The sequence below is a fragment of the Hyperolius riggenbachi genome, chromosome 8, assembly GCF_040937935.1.
Source record: "Hyperolius riggenbachi isolate aHypRig1 chromosome 8, aHypRig1.pri, whole genome shotgun sequence".
Taxonomy (NCBI): Eukaryota; Metazoa; Chordata; class Amphibia; order Anura; family Hyperoliidae; genus Hyperolius; species Hyperolius riggenbachi.
Genome location: NC_090653.1, coordinates 35,001,398 through 35,012,949, shown reverse-complemented (window position 1 = coordinate 35,012,949; position 11,552 = coordinate 35,001,398). Strand labels below are relative to the sequence as shown.

The 11,552-nt window shown below is 47.9% G+C and overlaps 1 protein-coding gene across 1 annotated transcript in view; it reads right to left on the bottom strand.

The window, feature by feature from the left end:
* Positions 1–992: 992 nt before the first annotated feature.
* The window catches only part of LOC137528714 (class I histocompatibility antigen, F10 alpha chain-like), a 157,411-nt gene continuing 146,851 nt past the window's right edge, over positions 993–11,552 (bottom strand). The window contains exon 9 of the mRNA XM_068250224.1: positions 993–1,082. The gene's annotated coding sequence lies outside the window, so the exon portion shown is untranslated. The remainder of the gene's footprint in view (positions 1,083–11,552) is intronic.

Sequence of the window (11,552 nt, the reverse complement as noted above, 5' to 3'; positions counted from 1 at the left end):
CATCACACTATCAGCAGACACAGGAGCATGAAGCTCAATACAGCTGCAATGCCCAAACATTATTATACTGTAGAAATAAAACAGAATACAAAGCAAAAACCAAACACATCTAACTAAACCTTCCTGCACTACTTTATGTGGAAGTCAGGCCCGGATTTACCATAAGGCAACGTAGGCACGTGCCTACAGGAGCCTGATGATGGAAAGGCGGCTGACTCCCCTCCTCTAGTGCCTCCCTCCCTCCGTTCCTATGAAGAGTCCAGAGCATCGTGTACATGAAAGGTTACACACCCAGCTCTCGGCATTCCACTGATGAGATCTCCCTTCAGTCGTGGGAATCACTAGGTACTTAATGATAAGAGCACCTCTGGCTACCTAATGCTAAGAAACACCTGTAGCTATGTCGGTAAGGCAGAAGAGAAATCTGGGCCAGCATACTTGCGGTGCAGTTAGCGGGGGCTTGTAGGTCCGTGGGGGCTAAAGTCTAGGGTGCCAGGACATTTGTGCCTATTGGCTGTGATGTAAATCCAGGCCTGGTGGAAGTGCGAATACAGTTCTAACATATGATTATTTTTGAATAGCGGCTAGCAGCCCCATCTTCCATGGAAATAATGTAAGGAGATGACAGTATTCATCTGATGATGAGACTCCAACACAGAGAGAGAGAGAAATATGATCTATATGGATAATAATTCCAAAGTAAACGGAAGATGAGATCAGTTACACAATGACGATCAGCAGTTACACAATGATCAGCAGTTACACTACACTAAAATATTTCCTTAGAAAACAGTCAGCCAGCCATGTTCCCCAGACACACACTGCATAATATATGATGAAGTTCAGACTAAAGTTATATAAAGATTAAATTATTCAACTGTAGAGAGATCACAAAAAAAGGAAAAAGTTTTGCATTTTTTTCTAAAACTCTTAACATAAATCCCCCAACCAGAGTCCTAATGATCCCATTAAAGAGGAACGGCTGAATTGTATAGTTGTGAATTAGGAGTAAATGCTGCAAAAGAGGCTGAATGGGATCCAGTTTCCTTCTTGTCTGATCTTCACACATCATCATCTTCAGGCTGGAGAGAGAGAGAGAGAATTGTCACCATTTATGGCTGTGTTGTCATTCCATTATTTTATACACAGGCTATAAATCTCATCACTTCTCTGTGGCTTCAGGAATTACATAATAAAGCGGAATATAACCCTGCATTTCAACTTTGCTCTAAAATATTATTTACAGCATATTATATGCAAAAAGCATTTTTTTACTAGACCAGCATTGGAAGGGAGGTTTAAAGTTCCGTGGAGAGATATGCAGAAGTTCAGATTGTTACATTCTATTTAGTTATATGTATCTATTGAGAAATGTTACACACTCTTTGGCTGTCCTCCAGCTCTTCTCAGTCAGAGAGAGTGAGTCACATTCAACACTTAGATACATTTATGTAAACAAAATGTATCTATGTCAGCTTCGGATGCGTCTGCAGAAATCTCCAAGAACTTTAAAGCCCTGTGTAACCCTTCCAATGCTGGTCTAGTAAAAAAAAGATGCTGGTTGCATATAATATACTGTAAATAATGTTTTAGAACAAAGTTGAAATGCAGGGTTATATTCCGCTTTAAGGCTGATAAAAGACACAGAACACTCAATGCCAGCTTGTCAGAAATGTCATCTTGCCTGTTAACGAAACAAACTGCTCTCTCCTGGCTTTCATCATAGCTCTCAGACAGGACATTCAGAGTTGCCCGCTCTGACACCACCTCCTCTCCATGTGCTCTCACTGTTGGAGTTCCCCAAGGCTCTGCCCTCGGTCCTCTCCTTTTCTCCATCTACACATATGGTCTTGGCCAGCTCAGCAGTTCCTTTGGTTTCCTATAGTACCTATATGCTGACAATACCCAGATCTACATTTCAGCACCTGACTTGGATACTTTAGCAGCTCGTGTCCCTGAATGTCTCTATGCAATCGCCTCCTTCATGTTCTCCCATTTTCTAAAATGCAATACGAACAAGACTGAAATGGTAATCTTCCCACCTCACAATTCAATGCCCCTGTCTGACATCACTATTTCTGTTGATAGCACTTCTTTAACACCTGTCCCTCAGGCTTGCTGCCTAGGTGTAATACTGGACTCAAGTCTCTCATTCAAACCACACATTGAAAAACTATCCTCCTCTTGTCGCCTCCACCTAAAAAACATCTCCCATATTTGCCTTTTCTCACACAGGACACTACAAAACTTCTGGTGCATACCCTCATTATTTCAAGACTACTGACTCTGCTGCACAACTCATCCACCACTCCTCCCGCTTCTCCAACCCAATCCCACTCTGTCAGTCCCTTCACTGGCTGCCAACTACACAAAGGATACAATTTAAAATCCTTACTCTCACCTACAAAGCTCTCCACCTAGCTCCTTCCTATCTAAATCAACTTATTTCCATCCCCGCTCTCACCCACACTTATTCTTTTAAGGTGTAATCTGACAACTCACCTCTTCAGGCAAACATAGTCTCCTACCTAGGACACTTCAGCCACTGACCACCATTGCTACCATCTTATACACAGCTTCCCTTTACCGACTGTTCTATCACTTAAAGAGAAACTCCGACCAAGAATTGAACGTTATCCCAATCAGTAGCTGATACCCCCTTTTATATGAGAAATCTGTTCCTTTTCACAAACAGACCATCAGGGGGTGCTGTATGGCTGATATTGTGGTGAAACCCCTCCCACAAGAAACTCTGAGGACCATGGTCCTGGCAGTTTCCTGTCTGTGAACCTTGCTGCATTGTGGGAAATAGCTGTTTACAGCTGTTTCCAACTGCCAAAAAACCATGCAGCAGCTACATCACCTGCCAACAGTAAAAATGTCACCATGTAATAAATGTCAGAATGTAAATCAGGGTGTAACGATAGGTGTCAGCAACCAGAGAGAATCTGATCCTTGGCGATCCGCAGTATCCCCAAGAATACAGATATACCTGATTGAGGATCTGCGGAATCGCCAATAATCAGATATGTCTAACCTCTAGACACCTGAGTGTGTGAATGTTTTGGTGCAACAGTATCTTTGGACCACCGGGGTAGCAGGTGGTCCAATAAGTAGAGTGAGACTCTACTGCAGCCAAGGACTCCAGGAGGGTGAGTCCTTGACAAGGCCCCTTCTGAGAGACAGGGGACCCTGCAAGGGGCTGGACACCCCAAGGGGTGAGCAACAGCCAGGAAGGTCGGACAGGCCGGGTCGGTAACACACGGGCAGATAAGGTACAGAGACAATAGGCTGATTCGGTAACCAGGGACAGGCTGGGTCAGTAACAGGAGATCAGATGTGCAAAGGTACCGAATCAGAAAGCAGTAGCGTAGTCAGGGAAGTAACAAGTCATAACAGATATACAGTCTTCCTAGTCTGGGGTGTGAGGGCCGTGATCTCAACACCCTGGAACTATGCTAGAGAATACACAGATGATATACAGTATCCCTAGTCTGGGGTGTGAGGGCCTTGATCTCAACACCCTGGAACTATGCTAGAGAATAACACAGATGATATACAGTATGCCTAGTCTGGGGTGTGAGGGCCTTGATCTCAACACCCTGGAACTATGCTAGAGAATAACACAGATGATATACAGTAACTGGCTAAGTATGGATTCCCAGGTCCACCTGGTTCCACCACACTGAAGGATCTGACTAAGGTCTGAGTGCTAACACGTAAGTATTCGCAACGCCAGACAACCAGCAACTGAACAGCAAGAGATATATATAGTAAAGCGCCCCACAGCGCCGCCCAGGTCCCATCAACCAATCACTTGCTGAGCAGGGGTCAGCTGACCGCCCTGATCAGCTGATCTTCCTCCTATTGGTATAAAGAGCCTGTCTTACAGCGCGCGCGCAGCTCTCCATCTGTGTGCACTACTAGGTCCAGCTAAACCAGACGCATGTTGCTGCGGGGAAACCGACGCACTGGACGCGGAATCCGCCGCCTTGCTGTCAGAACACGTGGCGATCCCCACGCCACTCTTTCCACGTGTACCATCAGTTCCAGCCGCATGCTGACGCGGACAAACCGCCGCATCAGACGCGGAATCAGCCGCCTTACTGTCAGAACAAGCGGCGGCTTTTCCGCTATTCATCACAGTACCCCCCCCCCGAGGAGTGGACTCCAGACACTTTCCACCCGGCTTCCCAGGATGTAAGCTATGGAACTCTTTCTTCAAATCCTCCGCATGCATGCGGCAATCTGGCACCCCGGATCTCTCTTCTATGCCATATCCCTTCCAGTGGACCAGATATTGTACGGAATTCTGCACCAGGCGAGAATCCAGAATCTTTTCAATCTCATACTCTGGTTAGTCATCCACCAACACATGGGGGGGGGGGGGGGGGGAGGAGTCTACCTGTACAGCTGGTTTCAACAGGGACACATGGAATGATCTCACACCTTTCATACTGGCTGGGAGATCGACAGCATATGTGACATTATTGATCTTCTTGGCCACTGGAAATGGTCCTATGAATTTAGGACCTAGCTTGGGTGACAATTGTTTCAAGGCCAAATGACGAGTGGAACCCACACCAGATCTCCTGGGGAGAATCTCCATTCTATGGACCGATGTTTATCTGCCTGCTTCTTCTGGGTTTGGAAAGCTTTCCCTAGGTTCCTTTTAACCATTCCCCAAATCTCTTTCAGGGCCCTCTGCCAGTCCTCCAGGGCTGGAAATGGAGTTGACACAACTGGCAGGGGAGCAAACTTTGGTGATCTACCTGACACCACTTGGAACGGGGAATACCCAGAAGAAGAGCTCTTCAGATTGTTGTGCGCAAACTCTGCGAATGGCAAAAACTTCACTCAATCAGTTTGTGCATCAGCAACATAGCACCTGAGAAATTGTTCCAGAGATTGGTTAACTCTCTCGGTCTGGCCGTCGGTCTGAGGATGGTAGCCTGATGAAAAAGCGAGTTCCATGTCCAATTGATGGCAAAAGGCCCTCCAAAATCTAGAAACAAATTGGACTCCCCGATCTGACACTACATTTTCCAGAATGCCATGCAGCCGGAAGATGTGCTGGATGAAGAGATCAGCCAATTCCTGGGCCGAGGGGAGTCCTTTCAGAGGGACAAAGTGTGCCATCTTACTGAAACGATCTACTACCACCCAGATGACCGACTTGCCTTCAGACCGAGGGAGTTCACCCACAAAATCCATGGAAATATGAGTCCAGGGTTCACTGGGGACTGGCAAGGACTGTAATGTGCCCACGGGGGCCTGACGAGAGGGCTATTCCTTGCACAGATCGTGCACTCTCTTACAAATTCTTTACAATCAGAAGCCAAACTAGGCCACCAGGCACATCTAGCCAGTAAATCCTGAGTTCTGGTGGCTCCAGGATGACCGGCATTCTTGTGAGAATGGAAAAACTGCAGAATTTGTAAACGGAAAGGCAGTGGCACAAACATGACCCCCTCTGGCTTCCCCTCTGGAACATCCTGTTGGTAAGGACTCAAAGTGGTCGACCAATCTCTCCAAGTCTCAGTGGCGGCCAGGACTACCTTTGGAGGCAGGATAGTCTCAGGAGCAGCGGGCTGCACTGACTCGGGCTCAAAACACCTAGAGAGCGCATCGGCCTTGATATTTTTACTTCCGGGAGTATATGTGATTATAAATCTAAATCTTGCAAAAAACAGGGACCACCGGGCCTGGCGAGGGCTGAGTCTCTTAGCCCCCTCGATATACTCCAAATTCTTGTGTTCTGTGTAAACTGTGATAGTATGTTCTGCACCCTCCAGCCAGTGTCGCCATTCCTCAAAAGCTAATTTGATGGCCAGGAGCTCCCGGTTGCCGATGTCATAATTTTTCTCGGCAGGTGAAAATCTGCGAGAAAAATAAGCACATGGGTGTAGCTTACCCTGCAATCCTGACCTCTGTGACAACACCGCTCCTACCCCCACCTCTGAGGCATCAACCTCCACGATGAAAGGAAAGGCTACATCAACATGCCTCAGTATTGGGGCAGAACAAAACAGTTTCTTTAAAGTCGAGAAGGCCGTATGAGCCTCAGGTGACCAATGATGAGTATCGGCCCCTTTCTTGGTAAGACTGGTGAGAGGAGAGATGATGGTAGAGTAGCCCTTAATAAACCTTCTGTAGTAATTGGCAAACCCCAGGAACCTCTGGAGTGCCTTCAACCCCACGGGCTGAGGCCACTCCAGGACAGCAGAAACCTTCCCTGGGTCCATCGAGAGACCAGAAGTGGAGATGATGTAACCCAGAAAGGCTACTGACTCTACCTCGAAGAGGCACTTCTCTAGATTGGCATACAGCTGATTCTGTTGTAACCTCTTTAATACCCATCTGACATGCTTGCGATGTTCAGCAAGATTGGACGAAAAGATCAATATATCGTCCAAGTAAACGAGAACAAATTTTCCCAGCACTTCCCTGAACACCTCATTAATTAACTCCTGGAAGACGGCGGGACACATTACACAACCCGAAGGGCATCACCAGGTATTCGTAATGCCCGTCGGGTGTGTTAAAGGCAGTCTTCCATTCGTCGCCATCTCTGATGCGAACCAGATTGTATGCACCCCTGAGATCTAGCTTGGAGAAAATCTTGGCGTTGGTCACCTGTGTGAACAGATCGTCAATCAATGGTAAAGGGTAGCGTTTTTTTATAGTGATCTTATTCAGTCCTCTGTAATCAATACAAGGGCGGAGGCCTCCGTCCTTTTTCTTGACAAAAAAAACCCCTGCCCCTGCTGGTGACCGAGAGGGACGTATGAACCCTTTCGCCAAGTTTTCCCTGATGTATTCCTGCATAGCTAGTTTCTCTGGCCCAGAAAGATTATAAAGATGACCTCTGGGCGGCATACAACCAGACCTCAGATCGATAGGACAATCAAAGGCCCGATGAGGGGGAAGTTTGTCTGCAGACTTTGGGCAAAAGACATCTGCGAATTCTGCGTATTGTTTCGGCACACCTTCAACCTGAATGTTGGTATTACCCATGGTTACTTTCACTAAACAATGATGATTACAATGGGACGACCAGCTCGTTAGCTGACCTGAAACCCAGTCTATCTGAGGTGAGTGGATTTGTAACCAGGGTATGCCAAGAATGACGGTAGAGGTTGCCATATGCAAGACCAGAAATTGCAGACTCTCCCCATGTAATACCCCAACAGTAAGATGCACATTAGGAGTCTGGGACAAGGGGTGTTTACTCTGCAGAGGAGAGTCATCTACCGCAGTGACCAAGATTGGTTGATTCAAAGGAAGCATGTGTATACCCAATTTCTTAGCAAACTCGTAATCGATAAAATTAGCTGCTGAACCAGAATCAATAAATGCTTCCGTGGAAGCAGTCTGATCCTCCCATGTGACCGAACAAGGGAGTAGCAGACGATCGTTATGTAGAGGTAAAGACTGCGCGCCCAGGGTATTACCTCTGACTACACCTAGGCGGCAGCGTTTCCCGACTTCTTGGGACAATTTCGCACCATATGCCCCTCCTCTGCACAGTATAGACAAAACTGCTCAGTTTTCCTACGATTCCTCTCTGAACAAGTTAACTTGGAGTGACCAATTTGCATTGGCTCAGGTGGCGGTGAGGCAGGTGGAGTAGTGGCATAAGAGACATATCTAACCCTGTCCCTACCACGGGTTTGCTTTTGGTATCATAACCGACGATCAACACGTACTGCCAGAGAGATTGCTTCTTCAAGTGTTTTAGGTTCAGGGTATCCCAACATCAGTCCAGAAACTGCGTCTGATAACCCTGATAAGAAACAATCCAGTAGTGCAAAAGCCCCCCACCTAGCCGACACTGACCATTTCCTGAACTCGGCTGCATATACCTCCACTGGATCCCTGCCTTGGTTTTTAGTTTCCGTTCTGAGGTAGACGCAATGTCCGAGTCATCATAAATTATGGCCATGGACTTGAAGAATTCTTCAACTGACCTAAGTGCCTCATGCCCTGTGGGTAAATTATATGCCCAGGTTTGAGCATCCCCTGAGATAGAGTGACCATATTTTTGTGGGTCCAACCTGGGACGGGGAGGGGGGCGTGGGGGGGGGGGGGGGGGGGGCGGCGCGCTCAGCGCGCCGCGGCGAAAAGTGGGAAGGAGTGAGGAGCGCGCAGTGGTGAAGACTGGGGGAGGGGGGCTGCGGCGCGCACAGCGCGCCGCGCCGAAAAAATGGGCGTGGCCATGACATTGTATGGGCGGAGCTAACGTAATGATGTAACAGCGAGGCATAAAAAAAGCAGTGTTTACGCCATGATGTGGACAAACGAGACTTTGTATCATGGGTGTGCAGAAACTGTGTGATGCTAATAGTATACCGTAACCACAAAGCAGCAAACATAGCCATCTATGACCATTAAATAATAAATGCAGTAACAGTTACCCCGGACACCAGAAAATAAACGCAATAGGCAACATGTCAGTATAAAATAAATGCAATGCGGGCAAACATGTCAGTACAAAATAAACGCAATGTGGGCAAACATTTCACCAAAAAATAAACACAATGCAGGCAAACATTTCACCAGAAAATAAACGCAATGCGGGCAACATGTCAGTACAAAATAAACGCAATGCGGGCAAACATTTCACCAGACAATAAACGCAATGCGGGCAACATGTCAGTACAAAATAAACGCAATGCGGGCAAACATTTCACCAGACAATAAACGCAATGCGGGCAAACATGTCAGTTAAAAATAAACGCAATGCGGGCAACATGTCGGTACAAAATAAACGCAATGCGGGCAAACATTTCACCAGAAAAGAAACGCAATGCGGGCAAACATTTCACCAGAAAAGAAACGCACTGCGGGCAAACATTTCACCAGAAAAGAAACGCACTGCGGCCAAACATTTCACCAGAAAAGAAACGCACTGCGGCCAAACATTTCACCAGAAAAGAAACGCAATGCGGCCAAACATTTCACCAGAAAAGAAACGCACTGCGGGCAAACATTTCACCAGAAAAGAAACGCACTGCGGCCAAACATTTCGCCAGAAAAGAAACAATGCGGGCAAACATTTCACCTGGAAAAGAAACAATGCGGGCAAACATTTCGCCAGAAAAGAAACGCACTGCGGGCAAACATTTCGCCAGAAAAGAAACAATGCGGGCAAACATTTCACCTGGAAAAGAAACAATGCGGGCAAACATTTCACCTGGAAAAGAAACAATGCGGGCAAACATTTCACCTGGAAAAGAAACAATGCGGGCAAACATTTCACCTGGAAAGAAAGCATTTACTCACCTGGCAGAAGTGTCCGGCCTCTGGCGCGCTGCTCCGTCCCGGGACCGTCTTGTTCCTCCTGCTCTGGTCTCCCGCGCTGACAGGGCTACGGCAAGATGGCGCCCGAAGCCCTGTACTAGTGACACAAATAGGTCTCCAGTACAGGGCTCCGGCAGCCATCTTGCCGTAGCCTTGCTCGCCTGCTGGTGTCGGAAACAGACACCGGAAGAGGAGGCTGGAGCGGGGCTGCGGGCAATGAACTGGCACGGCGTCTATAGACGCCTCTGCCAGTTCATTGAGGAGAGAGTGGCCAGAGTCCCGAGGCCGGGACGTCCCGCTGCTCAAAGCGGGACGTTTCCCGGGACCTCATTAAGCCTGGGACAGCGGACCCCGAATCCGGGACGTGTCCCGGGCAATCCGGGACGTCTGGTCACTCTACCTGAGAGTAAAGTCTTAATAAACGTGATTCTCTGTGCCTCTGTCCCTGACAAATTAGGCCTCAGCTCAAAATATGATATCACCCGATTCTTAAAATTCTGAAAGTCAGATCTATGGCCAGAAAACTTTTCAGGTACAGACATTCGCAAGTCTGTGACTGGAGGGGATCGCACTGAATTGACAGTCGTCTGAAGGACTTGTAGTGACCCAGATAAGGCAGAGATCTGGGCCTGCTGACCGTCCATCACTCTGATGAGATTTTCCACCGAAGTGGTGAGTGTGTCCAGACGAGTGCTAAGTGCGTCCATATTGTTTTGGTCTGGCGCTCTGTAACGATAGGTGTCAGCAACCAGAGAGAATCTGATCCTTGGCGATCCGCAGTATCCCCAAGAATACAGATATACCTGATTATTGAGGATCTGCGGAATCGCCAATAATCAGATATGTCTAACCTCTAGACACCTGAGTGTGTGAGTGTTTTGGTGCAACAGTATCTTTGGACCACCGGGGTAGCAGGTGGTCCAATAAGTAGAGTGAGACTCTACTGCAGCCAAGGACTCCAGGAGGGTGAGTCCTTGACAGGTTTGCAGGAAGGCCCCTTCTGAGAGACAGGGGACCCTGCAAGGGGCTGGGTACCCCAAGGGGTGAGCAACAGCCAGGAAGGTCGGACAGGCCGGGTCGGTAACACACGGGCAGATAAGGTACAGAGACAATAGGCTGATTCGGTAACCAGGGACAGGCTGGGTCGGTAACAGGAGATCAGATGTGCAAAGGTACCGAATCAGAAAGCAGTAGCGTAGTCAGGGAAGTAACAAGTCATAACAGATATACAGTCTTCCTAGTCTGGGGTGTGAGGGCCGTGATCTCAACACCCTGGAACTATGCTAGAGAATACACAGATGATATACAGTATCCCTAGTCTGGGGTGTGAGGGCCTTGATCTCAACACCCTGGAACTATGCTAGAGAATAACACAGATGACATACAGTATTCCTAGTCTGGGGTGTGAGGGCCTTGATCTCAACACCCTGGAACTATGCTAGAGAATAACACAGATGATATACAGTATCCCTAGTCTGGGGTGTGAGGGCCCTGATCTCAACACCCTGGAACTATGCTAGAGAATAACAGAGATGATATACAGTATCCCTAGTCTGGGGTGTGAGGGCCTTGATCTCAACACCCTGGAACTATGCTAGAGAATAACACAGATGATATACAGTAACTGGCTAAGTATGGATTCCCAGGTCCACCTGGTTCCACCACACTGAAGGATCTGACTAAGGTCTGAGTGCTAACACATAAGCATTCGCAACGCCAGACAACCAGCAACTGAGCGGCAAGAGATATATATAGTAAAGCACCCCACAGCGCCGCCCAGCTCCCATCAACCAATCACTCGCTGAGCAGGCATCAGCTGACCGCCCTGATCAGCTGATCTTCCTCCTATTGGTATAAAGAGCCTGTCTTGCAGCGCGCGCGCGTAGCTCTCCATCTGTGTGCACTACTAGGTCCAGCTAAACCAGACGCATGTTGCTGCGGGGAAACCACCGCACTGGACGCGGAATCCGCCGCCTCACTGTCAGAACACGCGGCGGCCCCCACGCCACTCTTTCCACGTGTACCATCAGTTCCAGCCGCATGCTGACGCGGACAAACCGCCGCATCAGACGCGGAATCAGCCGCCTTACTGTCAGAACAAGCGGCGGCTTTTCCGCTATTCATCACACAGGGATTTAAAAGATTTTACAATGGGCAAACACTGACTAAATCATTTATACATAATTATTGGAAAAATCAAGCACTTTTTTATTGCATTATTTTCACTGGAGTTCCTCTTTAACCCTTTA